The 15974-nt window shown below is 30.4% G+C and overlaps 1 long non-coding RNA gene and 1 pseudogene across 1 annotated transcript; one reads left to right on the plus strand and one right to left on the minus strand.

Annotated features, from left to right (window-relative positions):
* Positions 1-5050: 5050 nt before the first annotated feature.
* LOC111915597 (uncharacterized) lies at positions 5051-7932 on the minus strand. The gene is made up of 3 exons (XR_002858206.3): positions 7798-7932; positions 7585-7664; positions 5051-5454 (listed from the first exon to the last, which is right to left on the minus strand). It is a non-coding gene; the product is annotated as an uncharacterized LOC111915597 (long non-coding RNA).
* A 253-nt stretch (positions 7933-8185) lies between these two features.
* Positions 8186-10372, plus strand: LOC111915601 (uncharacterized; annotated as a pseudogene).
* The last annotated feature ends 5602 nt before the right edge of the window (positions 10373-15974 follow it).

The raw sequence follows: 15974 nt of genomic DNA on the forward strand, positions 1-15974 counted from the left end.
GACATCGAAATTTTTTTCTGAAAAATTTACCCAGTGTCTCTAGATTTGAAGGGTTGCATCGACTAAGTTAGGAACCTCTAAATCCGCCCTTGAAGTTGATATTTAAAATTCTTTATTTAGTGAATATAGGACCAAAACAAATATAATCTTTTATATTGCATGTGTAAGTGTAAAGATATTTCTGGAACAAAGCTAGTAAATCATGGAGATGAATTTAATATTTTACAATTGTTAATTGTTAATATAACACCAAAACAAATATAATCTTGTATATTGCATGTGTAAGTGTAAGAATATTTATGTAACAAAGCTAGCAAGGCATATAGATGAATTTAATATTCACAATTGTTGATTTCTTCAATATAAGACCAAAACAACTATAATCTTTTATATTGATTACTGCATGTGTACGTTTAATTATGCTTCAAAATGATGTTATTTTAAAGGGTGACACTTAAATGTTAGTTGTACCTATTAATATATTAGTCAAACTAATTTCCCCTGAAGTTACGGAAAACAATAGTAGTTATAGAGTATTTAATATTAAAAAACAACAAATTTGACTTTTAATAAGAATGGTTATATGATGCTTATTTAATAGCGTATTTTCATTTAAGTTAGACATATTATATCCTTACATCATCTTTGATCGGATTTTTTTTTTAAAAATTTGTTACTTTTTTATCTACTACTTAATCAATAACCTTTGAATTCAGACTATGCATTCACCACCACTTAATCAATACCATCCACCAATAACCTGGAATTGAAGAATCTAAATGGCGTAGGACCAAAGTCTTTTCTACCTGATGTGAGTGTAATAAGACAATCGTCAGATATCTGGGATGAGCTGTTGTAGTGAGTACAAGACAAGAAGATAGGAAATTAGGGCATGCAAAGAACCTGTCAATTTTGCTTAGTTCCGCATCAACCCTACTCATGTATGTGAACCGTTCTCCACCCATATTGAAATCTTGTATGCCTACGTCATGAATGGCGTAAAATCAAACATGTAAAAGAAGCTATTTGCAAATGGCATAAAATTGAACACAGTAACGAAGATATGGAAAAGGAAACATTGAAAGCATTAGTGGCGGAAATTGAGAATGTGGCAGAAACTTGTTTGCTAACTGAAGATGAACTCAAAAACAGGAGCAACTGGCTGAAAAGAATCCTTGAACTTGAAAGGTTTGCTGATGTGGACTTAAAACAGAAGGCATGTATTAAGTGGACTGTGGATGGGGATGAAAACACATCATTCTATCATGGATTTGTTAACAATCATAACAGGAAGAATCACATTGATGGTTTAATAATCAATGGGAGATGGAGCACTGAAGTTGAGGAGATTAAAGAAGAGGTGTTTAACTTCTTTCAAAACAAATTCAGTGAAAGATGGACCTCCAGACCAAAACTTGTGAATTCCCGTTTCAAATCAATTTCGATGATGGAGGCAATTTGTATTGATGCCCCCTTTACTGTAGATGAAGTCAAAAAGGCCACGTGGGCTTGTGGTTGTGATAAGGCTCCGGGTCCCGATGGGCTAACATTTAAGTTCATCAAACGATATTGGGATATAATAAGTGATGATTTGATGAGCGATGTCCGGAAATTTGAGGATTTTGGAACTCTATATAAAGGTTGTATTTCCTCATTCATTATGTTAGCTCCTAAATCTAAGGATTCGACTTCCCTGGTTGATTTCAGACCCATTAGCTTGATTGGCTACATATACAAGATAATATCCAAAGTGTTGGCAACTGGATTAAAGACGGTAATTGGGAGTGTAATTGAATGAAGTTCGGTCTTCTTACGTGGAGGGTAGAAGTATACTTGAAGGGCCCCTTATAGTCAATGAAATATGTCCATGGGTCAAAAAAAAAATAAGAAGGTGTTACTCTTCAAAGTAGATTTTCACAAAGTGTTCGATTCTGTCAATTGGGAGTACCTTGACTCAATTATCAATCAAATGGGATTTGGGAATAAGTGGAGAAAGTAGATTCGATGATGTTTGTCATCTGTCGATGCCTCAGTTACCATCAACAGTAGTCCAACTAAAGAATTTAAGATCTCAAAAGGGGTGAGACAAGGAGACCCTTTATCCCCTTTTCTATTCATTATAGCAATGGAAGGATTAAACGTATCTATGAAGTCTGCTGGTGAGAAAAACATATTCAAAGGGATAAAATTTTCAGGAGAATGGTGCAGATCAAATATGAAAAACTTATCTCGTATCTTACATTACTTCCATATGGCCTCTGGCCTCAAGGTAAATTTCTACATATCCAAGGTATATGGCGTTGGGTCATCTAGCTGTAAAACGGCCTTTGGTGCTAGGATACTCGACTGTGATGCTAGTGTTTTAACTTTTATCTACCTTTGAGTACCAGTTGGGGCCAACATGAACCTGGTTAGAAATTGGTAGCCACTTATCAACAAGTTTCAATCCAAGCTCACGAGATGGAAAGCAAAAACATTATCTTTTGTGGGGAGATTAACTCTTATTACTTATGTATTGGGAAATCTTCCCACGTACTATCTCTTTCTTTTTAAAGCTCCTCTAAGTGTAATTGAGAAGCTTGAAAAGATATGAAGATCTTTCCTATGGGGGGAAGCGATGAAAAAAATAATATACATTGCGTTTCGTGTGAAAAGGTCACTAACCCTAAAGAGCTGGGTGGTTTAGGTGTTCGTTCCATAAGAGCTCTGAACATTGCACTACTGGTTAAATGGTGGTCGAGACAGGAATGATACATCAGCTTTGTGGAGAAATATTATATGTGGAGTTCATAACTTATTCAACAAACCTGAAGACTATCTTTATAAGAAATCTCTCGTTGGTGTATGGAATAACATAGCAGGTGTTAAGAATGACTTGGAATCTATGGACATGAGTATCAATGATATATTTAGACATTGTGTCAAATCTGGGGACAAAACTCGATTCTGGAATGATATTTGGATTGGATCCTTAGAATTAAAAAATGTATATCCAGCTATTGATGATATAGAGGCTCAAAAGAGATGCATGGTGCAGGCTAGAATCAATGAAAACGGTGTTATCAGTTGGTGTTGGAAGTCCAACCCATCAAACTGTAGGTTGCAAAACTGCCTATCGAGCCTAGTTCAGGATGTTGAATCGGTTCAGCTGCATCCTGGGTCGGATTATACACATTGCTCTATTTCCCTAGATGGCATCTATAGAGTTTCGATCCTCAAGCATTTAATTGACCACAACCATGTTAGTAATTTCTCTCATGCTAAGACCAGTTGGTGTAAGTTAATTCCCATAAAAGTTTTGGGCTTTGTTTGGAGAGCAATGCAAGGTCGTATGCCTTGTGATCTGGCGCTTATTCACAAGAATATTCCTATTGATTTCATGTATTGTGGTTTTTCTGTAAATCAGCAGGAGGATGCAGATCACATACTCATCAATTGACTGTTTGCTTGTCTGGTTCGAGGAAAAATCCTCAGGTGGCGTGGGATTGATAATATGACATTAAACATAGTGGGTGAGTTCATTGATTTTACATCCAAATGGGGAAACTGTTTAAATCGCAGGAAAAGATTCATTGCAATTTGTTATGGGATGTTATGGGTTCTTTGGAAATCACAGAACAACAGACTATTTCAAAGGTCTGTATGTTTCCTACTCAAGTGGTTGAGAACATTAAGTCGTTAGTTTATCTACGGATCAAATGTAGGGGCGTTACAAGTTGGTATCAGAGCCTTCTCTTATTCATCATCTTCGTCTTGATATTGACACCTTTAAATCAAGCGAACTAGCATGTCATGTGTTGAAAGATGTTCCATTCCTCTCCTATTGAATGGATGCATAAAGTCAATCATAAGATGTGATTCATCGATTGAGTCATCATGATGTCTCAACCATGTATTATGAGCTTCTACAGATGTCAGAGGTGGCTTTTTGAGAAAAGGAAGTAAAAGAGCATATGACTTCCTTTCATGTTTGAGAACTTGTCTCAACCTTCTATAAATAGATCTGAAGTTGTTAGTAAATAGTGTTTATTTCTTAAAGACATCACTCTGGGATAAGTTATTTTGGATCTTTGCATTTTTAGTTATTTACAAAATTCATTTAGTATTTTTTATATTTAAATCTTCAATAATTAATAAACATAAGTTTCAAAAAAAATTAATTATTAAAGTCTAGGATCCATGTTGTGAAATAAATAAATGGTTATGTGACCTCTATCCCATTTATTTAAATTCAACTTGGTAGATATCGAGTATTAATTATAACCTGTTCTATAATTCCTAACATTTGGGACTGCTAATAACAAAGTTTAATAGACATGTTTGATCACATCTAAGCCTCATATCTTTATTGATTAGGTGACCTTTATCACAATAGATTTCGGACCAAATCATCCAATTTGAAGAACTTGTGTAATTGGCCTATAACTAGGTTATAGAAATTGGGATATAACCCGACCATCAAAATATAACACATAACGGTTAGGTGACCTTTATCCTACTAGCGTATACAAGAGACAGGCGAGTGCTATTCAAATAAGATTGTAAAGATTTGAGTTTAAATAAGGGGTCATTGATGTTTTTCTAATTCTAGTTTAAATAACATATGATATCATAGTTATTGCGTGTATCTAATAAGCCATCTCATACTTGTATATAAAATGACATTTTAGCAACGATCTTTCATAAAATCCAATTTTATATAATTGACACGATAAAAATTTTAAAATTAATATCTTATATTAAGTTGGGATGTTTGAGAGCTAAAGAACATTTATTAACCTTTTAATATAACGTTCCTTTTGTAAAATAAGGTTTCAAGTTTGATTAGTCTCTAAAATCTCAATTTTAAACATATATAATTTTAATTCTGAAATTTAGCATTAGCTAGTTTAATGATAAAACTCATTTTATTTTAAAATCTTTTTACCATCTTATGTTAAAAGATAAATTTCATTAAAACCAAACTCCATGTGATCTTATTTATCTTCAAAATATTATTTTTCACGTGAGATCTAATTTAACAATTATAAACATAATATCAACAAAAATATAAACAAAACAAGCATGCAAAAGATATATACATAAACCAACTATAAACTAACAACATTTCGTGAGACATTAAAAAATACCAAGTCCATTCCTAAAGGATATTACGGGGCAAAAAATCTAGTAATGTCTTCATGGTCCCACTTATTTCAACACCTAGTAGCAAGCTTATTTTATATATATATATATATATATATATATATATATATATATATATATATATATATATATATATATATATATATATATATATATATATATATATATATATATATATAATCCTAATAAAAGACTCCTAAGGAGTACACGTGGCCCTTTTTAGATCTCCTTCATTCCGCGTGTTCATTCCACAAATGTGTTATCAACGTTTTCCCGCCCATTGTTTCTTTGACGAATCCACACAAACTCCTATAAATCAGCAATTCGGTTACCATATTCAACATGCATTAAAAATTTTAATTTAAATATCAAACATTATGATTATGATATGATATTGCATAAAATCAGCAATGTTTTTTAAATTACTTTATCATTTTCCAAATATATATGCTTCATAATAGGAATCAAATCGATTACAATTTTATCCCTAAAAAGTTTCTAGGCTTTGCCGTCTTTTTTAGTTGTTTCGTATTCGTATTCATATCTAAACCCAAAAAGACTCTGCAATTCTGGTAAACCATCCCTGTTTCATTCTCTACGTGTAATTCTAACAAATTGTGTGTTCTTATTTTGATTATTTATATATTCTTCTCCTTCTGTACATTTCTTCTCTATAAACTCTATACAATATACTAAATGATATTGATTATAAGGACATCCTACTATTAATGATGCTTAGACCAGTATCCTGTATCACAACCAAAGACATATTTTATACTATTTAGTCTACATCAGTTTTTGCTGAAAATGACAATTACGTCCTTTTAGTTTATCTTAGAATAAAGTTGCCATTCTTTTTTTTAACAAAAAACATAAATTTTTGTGTTGTTTAATTCGTGTTTCTGTGTTATTCCATGACAAAAAAATGACATTATATAATTTTTGTGACATTAATGATATTCCTATTAGGGCAACCTACTTTTGCATTTGGTTATGACATTAATCTTATTTTGTAATTGTTTGTTTATTTAAAATTTTCTGTTTGTGTTATATTTTAATAAAAACTAGTTTATAACCCGTGGAAACCACAGTTATAAAATTAATTAAATTTTCTTAGTGAAAGTTCAAGAATTATTAATTAATTATTTTAAATAAATTACTAATTAAAATATATTTTTTTAGTTATATAAAATTATAATCGCTAATTTAAATAAATATATGAAATATTATATCAACTATAATTTGTATTAATTTTATTTTAATTTTATTCTAATGTTATTAATTTAACTTAATTAGAGTGAGAAATTTGAAATTTGAAATTTGAAATGGAGAATTAATAGATTGACAAGTGGTATGCATTAATTAGTGGCCTAATATGGTGACACATGGCAAAAAATAAATAAAATATGTATTAATTAAGAAGCCTAATATGATGACACATGTCAAAATGATATTAAAACTATTCTTTTATTAGAATAGGGATTAGTTTTCCTATATTTTGTTGTAACAGAAATGGACAATTATGCCCTTTTATAACAATAAACTGAAATTATTGCATTCTTCAATTTATATTTATATGTTATTCAATGACATTAATCCTAATAGGGCAACCTACTTTTGCATATGTTTATGACATTACTCTTATTTATATTGTTTTAATTTTTTTTTCTGTTTATGTGTTATATACTAATAAAAAATATGCATATTTTTTTATTAACAAATCTAGACACTTTTGCCCTTTTTTATTACAAAACTTGTATATAATCTCCCTATAATAGCAATAAATAAATCTAATGATCCTTCTCTCACTATCACATATACCCCAGCAACCAATTATAGAACAGAAGAATATAATAAGGGGTAACAACATACAACTTACCCAAAAACCATAAAATAGACAAATTATCTAATCAACATCCTTCCTTTAAGCTCTCCTTTGCCCAACATAACAGGTATCATACTCTTCCAATATAAAGATATGTTACAAGTAATATTATAATGATAACAGTAGCATTTGCTCTTGAACATGCAAAAACAACATATTGTTAATCAAAACCACATCCCTCCTAATAAAATCATTAATTCTTTGGATTAAACCGTCAAAAACAGAATACTCATATGTTAACCAAATCAACTAAAAAACTACATAAACGATTTTACACTACACATGTTTTTCAATACCATACATTTTAAATCCTTTTTCTTTTTTGTATTTCAATTTAATCTCCAATTTTGTCATATACATTTATAGTTTAAGTTGAATTTAAGCTAAATTTCTTTGTAGATTGAGCTTGTATTCACAAAATATGGAAGATAAATCATTAAAATAAAGTTATTTTTAGTTTTGAATATATATAAGACCAGCAATAATCACCTAATTTTTAGCATTTTCGATTTTCAAAATTGAAGAGTTATTTTCGATGAAAATTTTCAAAGTACCCGATCTTTTCAAATACACCGGTCTTCATTTCCGTTTTCCGGAGAACGACTTTAAGCTATCATTTTCAAACAGAATATTCCTGCATATTGCATATTGAACATGTAAGTGATTATATGTAAATATTCAGATTTTTTTACAATAATGAAGAAATATGAACAATAGATGGAGATATGTGTTGAATCTTAGCATCATAGTTGGATTAATTTCACTACCTTGGTTGTGATTTGTAATCGACACCAACAAAAGGTGTTTAATCTAAGGTGTTTGAAATAGAATCCGTTTGATTTATCTGCATCTTATCCAGAGGCGGACTCACAGTGGGGGCAATGGGGGCAGCTGCCCCCACAACAAAAAAAATATTCTTTTTTTAAAATATCTCTTTGAATTTTTTTGAAAAAGAATAAGAAATTAAGGAGGGTAAAAGTTTTAGTATTGGTGGCTTTATTCGCACAGTCAAAAGATAAGAAGGATAAATAAATAAAAAGAAAGCATGCCTCTTTCACTTCTCACTTCTCACGACAACAAATTGATTCTGCTTTATTTACAGACTTATAGTTTTGATTTTTGTGTCTGACTTTACTTTCCATTGATTCATCCTTCATGCCGGGTTACTTTGTTTATTATTATTTTTCAAATTCAAATAATTGGGTTTTATGCCCTACAAAAAGGAGATTTATTCGTGGTTGGTTCGATTTGGATTTATACAAACCTTGGTTAGAATACAGCGTGACGGAAGATGCTGCATTCTGCTTATATTGTTATTTATGTGATGATGATGTCGAAGCAAGTGATGACAAATCTTTCATAACCGAAGGATTCAATAATTGGTAAAAGCCGGAAAGTTTTAAAATTCATATTAGTGGTCCAGGGAGTGCTCACAATTAAGACCGACAAAAATGTGAAGATTTGATGAATCAAAATTAGCACATTGCGTATTCGTTTATTAAGCAATCTGATCAAATCCAAATTGAGTATAAGACTCGATTAATCGCTTCTGTTGATTGTGTTCGATACCTTCTACATCAAGGTTTAGCATTTTGGGGCCATGACGAGTCAGAACTTTCAAGTAATCAGGGCAACTTTAGAGAGTTGTTGAAGTTTTTGGCGGACCACAATGAAGAAACAAGAAAATTCATCTTGCAAAATGCTCCAAAAAACAACAAGTTGTACTATCATAAAATCCAAATAGATATAGCATCGTCTTGTGCAATTGAAACTAGTAAGCTTATAACTGAAGATATTGGGGATGACTACTTTTCTATTTTGGTTGATGAATGTCGTGATGTCTTTACGAAAGAACAAATGGCACTTGTACTTCGATATGTAGAAAAAAAAGGTTACGTAATTGAACGCTTTCTTGGGATTGTACATGTACCAAATACTAAATCTTTGTCCTTGAAAGCAGCCATTGATTTATTACTTGCAACATACAAGCTTACTGTGTCACGAATTCGTGGGCAAGGCTACGATGGAGCTAGCAATATGCGAGGTGAGTTTAATGGTCTCAAGAGTCTGATTTTGAGGAATAACAGCTCTGCATTTTATGTCCATTGCTTCGAACATCAACTCCAGCTGGTTCTTGTTGCTGTAGCTAAGAATCATGTTGACATTGCTTTGCTTTTCACTATGATTAGCAAGTTAGTGAATGTTGTTGGAGCCTCTTGTAAGCATAAATATCTGCTTCGTGAGAAACAAGCTGAGAAGATCCTAGAAGCAATAGATATTGGTGAAATTGAAACTAGTAAAGGGTTAAATCAAGAATATACTCTTCAAAGGGAAACCGATACATGATGGGGATCTCATTACGTAACATTGTTGAACATCAGTATCTTATTTTCTTCTATAATTGAGGTGCTTGTGTATGTTGTTGAGGATTGTGGGAGCTCTGAGCAAAAGGCAGAAGCAGTCATATTGTTGGATTGGACACAATCTTTTGATTTTGTTTTTGCGTTGATCTTGATGAAAAGTATACTTGGAATTACTAACGAGTTATCATTGGCATTACAGAGGAAAAATCAAGATATAGTGAATGCTATGGAACTAGTTGGTATTTCAAAACAAAGGTTAAAGACACTGAGAAACGAAGGGTGGGAATCATTGGTCAAAGAAGTTTATTTATTTTGCGAAAAGTATAGTATTGCTATTCCAAAGATGGATGATGTCTTTGTAGCTCGAGGTAGGCCTCGTCGTGTAGCTCAGCAAGTGACGAACCTTCATCATTATGAAAATTAGTTATTTAAAAATGTGATAGATTGGGTGCTTCAAGAACTTAGAAGTAGATTTAATGAAACCACTACTGAATTGCTACTTTGTATGGCTTGCTTGAACCACGATGATTCTTTCTCATCTTTCAAGAAGGAGAAATTGGTTATCTTAGCCCAACTTTATCCCTCAGACTTTTCTAAAACATACATACTTGTTCTTGAGAATCAGCTTGAAACGTATATTTTTGATAAGAAATCTAGTGCTCATTTTTCTGGTTTAAAGGGAGTTGGATACCTTGCAATGAAGCTAGTCGAGACAAAGAAAAATTTCATTTACCACTTGGTTTATCGACTGATCAAACTAGTTTTTGTTTTACCCATCTCAACGGCTTCAGTTGAACGATCATTTTCAGCAATGAAGATTGTGAAAACTCGATTCCGCAACAAAATTGGGGACCAATGGTTGAATGATTGTTTGGTTACATACATTGAGAAAGAGATTTTTCAAACGATTCCAAATGACAGCATTTTGAAAAGATTTCAAACAATGAGATCCCGTCGTTGCCAATTACCGAGTACATGACAGGTTATTGTTTATTAGATGGTCATTGTTTAATGGAACTACTTTATTTGTATTTCCCTAGTTTATGTTCCTTTTGATCTCTTCGAAAAGACAAGTGGTTATCCGTTATCTAATTATAATATTAAAAAAAATGTCTATGTTTTGTTTACTATAATAACTGTGGTTTAATTGTTGCTGGAAGATACATGTTTGCAAGATAAGTAGATCTTTGTGTGTACATCTTCAAACCGCTTCAAGTTGATTTTTTTTCCCCCTGTTTAAATTTTTTTTGGGTCCGCCTCTGATCTGATCTTTGATCGATGGAGGCGGAGATTGAGTTTTCTTTGAAAAATAAAGAACAAGCGATGGTATGTTGTGTGCCGGCCAAGTGAATTCGGCTCAAGATTACAGTACGGGCTCTGCATAGACATTTGGGGTGTAGGGTTAATGCAAAAAATTGGGTTGTTGGTAGCTACTATGTGTCGGTCACTCTAGTTTAAAATTTCATATAAAAAGAAAAACATCATTTTATATATTATGGTTATAAGTGAATTCAGTTTATAAATGTATGAACATGTTTAATTAATTTATTCCTAAACAACATTACAAATATTGTCAAACCATGTTAAATATTTTGCATAATCATACATTATAAAAATTAAAGACAAATAATATAAATATGTAAATTAATATTTGTTTCAAAATAATTGACTACTCACAATGATTTGTAGCTATAATTTATTTGTTATTTCATTATTATTCAATTTGTGAATTGAAGCGTATTCGAATTACAAGAGCTACCAATCTTCCGTAACCGTTACTTTGGGACTATTAATTTTATTTTTAACTTTAATATATTTTTTTTCATTATTTATCAAACAAGAAAAGGGATGCCACGAACACTACAGAGAGATGAAAAAAAAAGTTATATTTGAATAATAGAAAATCCAAGAAAGACTATAACACATCGTTGTCTCAATGTATACGTACTGCACATGTTCTTCATTTTAGTCGGTACCGTAATTTTGTTACTTTATGTTGCATATATAATATGTTTTTTTTCAAGGATCATGTATTTACACAGAGGTAGTTATATGTTGTTTTATCCATAGTTTAAAGTAAAATCGGATTAAAATTATTAATTTTAGATAAGGAATATAGTTTCAACCAATCATTAAATCATTATGAACTTACCCACAACAGATCTATATTTATTAGTTTTCTGATCATTCTTAGTAATTACCTTATAATTTAATTAAAATTATTTTTACCTATTTCACCCGCGCTGTCCACGTGCTATAACCTAGTGTGTGTGTATATATATATATATATATATATATATATATATATATATATATATATAGATATATAGTTTATAAACTTTAATAACGAAGTTTGATCTTAAATATGGTCACAATCTTCATTCTCGCTACATTTTATAAAAATAAACTATTTCTAAAACTAATCTATTATTTACAAAAATACACAAAATAAAATTTTTTTATTTAATTATTACATACCATGTGCATAAATAAATATTAAAATCATTTAGCAAATCAACACAAGAACATCACAAGAGGTCCATGACTAGTTTATGAACATTACATATATATATATATATATATATATATATATATATATATATATATATATATATATATATATATATATATATGATTAGGTTATTTTGTTTTTACTAACTATTGTGTGCCAGAATGCACAATCTGGACCAACGGATGGAATTAATCAATGGATATGATTTGAGAGTGTATGATATTACAATGGGATAACATGTACCATATAATCACATAAATTTTAGCAAAAGGGTATTTTGGAAAATTAACTACATATTTAAAAGGAAATTTTCGGATTTTTAGGGATAATTAATTCTCCTAATTTTAAAAATCAGAATTTTTTTAACCAATTCAATTTAAATTCTAACGTAATTTGTAAACATAACCGGTTTTATTCTGTCAGAATATTTTTTGTTTGAATGATATTTTTTTAGAATTTTATTCTGTTAGAATATTATTGAAGAATAACAAAATTCTTGAATCCGATGTTGAAAAATAACAACATTCTAATATATTCATATACATGCAAAGTTAAATACAAATTCATACATTCTTACAAACTAAAAGCCTTATACATTTTAATATAAATATACATATTCTAAAAGAATATCAACAAAAATGAATAAAATTCTTAAAAAATAACAACATTCTTAATTTCTGTATATATGATCAAACTTTATTCATTCTTCAAGTTATTCCTATTAGGTCTTCAACGCATTCTTCCATCCATTCCTATCACGAATACGGCAAAAACTAATAATGGTTAAAAACATATTATTTGCAATTAACTATCACTTTATATATTCTAGTAGAATACATAGAATATGACAGAATACATAGAATACATTCTGGTAGAATACAACGAAAATGTGATGTATTATCATAAGAATGTAATTCTTCACAAATATACTTGCTGTTGAGCTCAATTCTAACTCTTTCTCTTGTATGATCAATATTTGATTCCTTCTTCAAGCCACTCTGAAATAATAATGTGCATTGCTCGTTAGTATTACCAATTAAGCAAATATCCTTGTTATTAAGAAACATTCTTAAGGACATTTTAACAGTATGCATTTATACAAATAAATTCCGACAGAGTACACTACAAAATATTCTATATGAATACATATACTTTATTCTAACAGGATATTACTTAGAGTCCAATAGCTATTAAAAAAACATGTTTATTCTGTAAGAATGATACCATAAATATTCTCCCAGAATGGTTTTGAATATTCTTAAAGAGTATGGAATTAATTCAAAGAAATCAGATTAAATCATAATGTTTAACAAATAACTAACCATAAGCAAAGTTAATATAGATAAAATAAAGACCTAATTAGACCAACACATAGTATATTACCAATTAAAATATTCTTAAATTTTGATAGGTCCTTAGATGCACACAATACTTATTGGAAACATTTGAACTTAACTCTATATATATATATATATATATATATATATATATATATATATATATATATATATATATATATATATATATATATATACTAGTAAACTCATTTGGGCCGTGATAATCACGGCCCTAGAGAAATGTCTTTAAGCTTGTGTTAAGTGATTACAAGAAAACATAATTTATAACGATAATATAAGTATATTCCTACATTTACAATTATATTAATGGATGTGCCAAAGATAAATGGAGTTTTTGGATGCAAATAGTGTCTCCATTTTCAATCTGAATATAACAAAAGGAATTTGTTTAGCATTTTTTCAAAGTGGCACTTCATATATAGACTAAGAAAATATGTTCATGAATATTTCCTGCATGTCCATGCTTGTGTTAATAACCATTTACCTCCAACTCGGTAGCATCGAAAGTGTTGATAACAATTTACCTCTAACTCGGTTACATTGGGAGTGTTAATAATAACCACCCTAGCATGACACAAGGGCAACCTAGACCATACAGTCACCAACAACCCATCAAGAAAGAATTAGCATAAATTCTCTTTACAAAATAAAAACATTCATGTTATTATTGTTTTGTGATGTATGGTTTTGAATACCATACCACAAAGCCACGTATATCAGTTTTCTCCTATTGCCAAAGACCATCAGTTCAACTTCAGACTCATTTGTGTTGTTGGCGATTACAATTGGGTCCGGCTCCTAATATGACTGATTAGATCATATTCCAAGCCTCCTTGTTTAGTGGAAAGATTCATATGGTTATATCACCTGAATATAATAGTAAACATGATAGATTTGGTTATTAAAAGACAAAAAGACCCTTATTACATATACCAAAATAAAAACCTAAAAAATGATCATAAATTTGAATTACAGGCTTATTCGACTTTTGTTATTGAATTAAATTCCATTCTATGCCAACCACATATGTAATAACATTATACTTTCAGAAATCTGCCCAATTATATAGCTATGTCATACACATGCCAGCCATTTGCGGCTATAATTTGATGTAATTTTCAAAGTATAATGTCCTAGTTAGTGAAAATTTGAAAGTGTAATGCTATAAAATGTTGCGAGATCATCAATGTAGCCCTAAAATGCACTTTTCTAACACCATTCAAATTTTGTCTCTTTATCTCCGTCTTGCCCGACTATAGGTAAGATCCCAAAACTTTTAACGTAAAATCACGTGAGCTTCTTACAACATGGGGATCATGCAAGAAGATGTATCATCTTACTTTTTTGATGATTAACAAACAAATTATTAAAATTTCTTACCATTGTTTATCATCACCAACCAAGAACATCTAAGTGCACTTATTGCTAACATTTTCCCTACAATTACTTTAAAAAAAACATAAACTGGTAATAAAATATACTCTTTTAGCCGAGGCATTTGAACTGTAGCATTAAGAATTGAAAACCATTAAGAAATAACATTAAATAAAAAGAAGTTGAAAAGGTTTTGTGGAAATTTCGTTGTAGGTATGAACAAAAATGCTTTTTATTGTTATTATAACCAACTATTCTTATATTTTTCATAGATTTATAGGTTTCACCCAGGCTACTTGCTATTGTTCCTTTGTCTTCTGTTCTCAACTCATATGAAAACGTGTCGTGGTCACTTGTAAAAAAGATTAAAGCTAAGTAAACAATTTCTGTTAAACATTATTTTAAATGAAACAACTAAAACTTAATATTAATAGAAAATGCAGTTGTGTATATTAAAAGTTAGTCTGTAGTAAAGAATTTATAAGCACCTTATTTATTGAACATTAGATTAATTAAAAGACAACCATTTTGTAAAAGTTGCAATGACCTAATGTGTTTATGGAGTTAGATCAATACCAACACTTGATTTACCTTAAAGACACTGTGTTCCTCTGTTTCATGTTAAATACATGAAAACCTTTATGAGAATGAGTAGTATAACAAAATTAGAATGTGACACTTAAGAAAATCACCTCTTACTTTCAACAGCTGGTTGAGGGAGTATATACATAATAGTTGGGTCAGAAATTGGGAGCCATGATGGAGGCGTGATGAAGAAAAGATTCATAAGATAGAGTCAACATACCTGAAATAGACATGCCCAAAGTGGTAATCATAATCAATTCTCCAATAATCAGCGCAAATCAAGGTAGGTGGAAAAAACATGGATGGAAAAGAAGAATTTCCTAATCCAAACACATACTCTTAACTTTTCACCTGATGTGAACTTAGGTGTAGAGAGAGAAAACATGAATAAGTAAATCCAAACATTTGTTAAAAAACATAATTAGGTTCACCTCTAGATACATTACAAGAACACAAGATCGGTAAATGAAATGATCAGACTCGGATTTCATGTAGGCATTTCATCGAAAAGTTTGTTTAATCTCATCTACAAAAGTATCTTTAACATGATTACAAGTAGGAGAGAAAGTGGTAGGAGTAATATAAATGTGCATCATCTGTAAGAGTTCATGTACCATTACCAAGTGCTAAAAAGAAACTGAAAAAAAAGGATCCAATAGAGCTCGCATGTTTTCTGTTAGCTGCAAATGGGTAAGAGATGGCCATAAATAACAATTTGTTAAAAAAGAAGAAATAGTTTGTGTTTTACTTCC

The sequence above is a fragment of the Lactuca sativa genome, chromosome 8 (genome assembly GCF_002870075.4).
Source record: "Lactuca sativa cultivar Salinas chromosome 8, Lsat_Salinas_v11, whole genome shotgun sequence".
Lineage (NCBI taxonomy): Eukaryota > Viridiplantae > Streptophyta > Magnoliopsida > Asterales > Asteraceae > Lactuca > Lactuca sativa.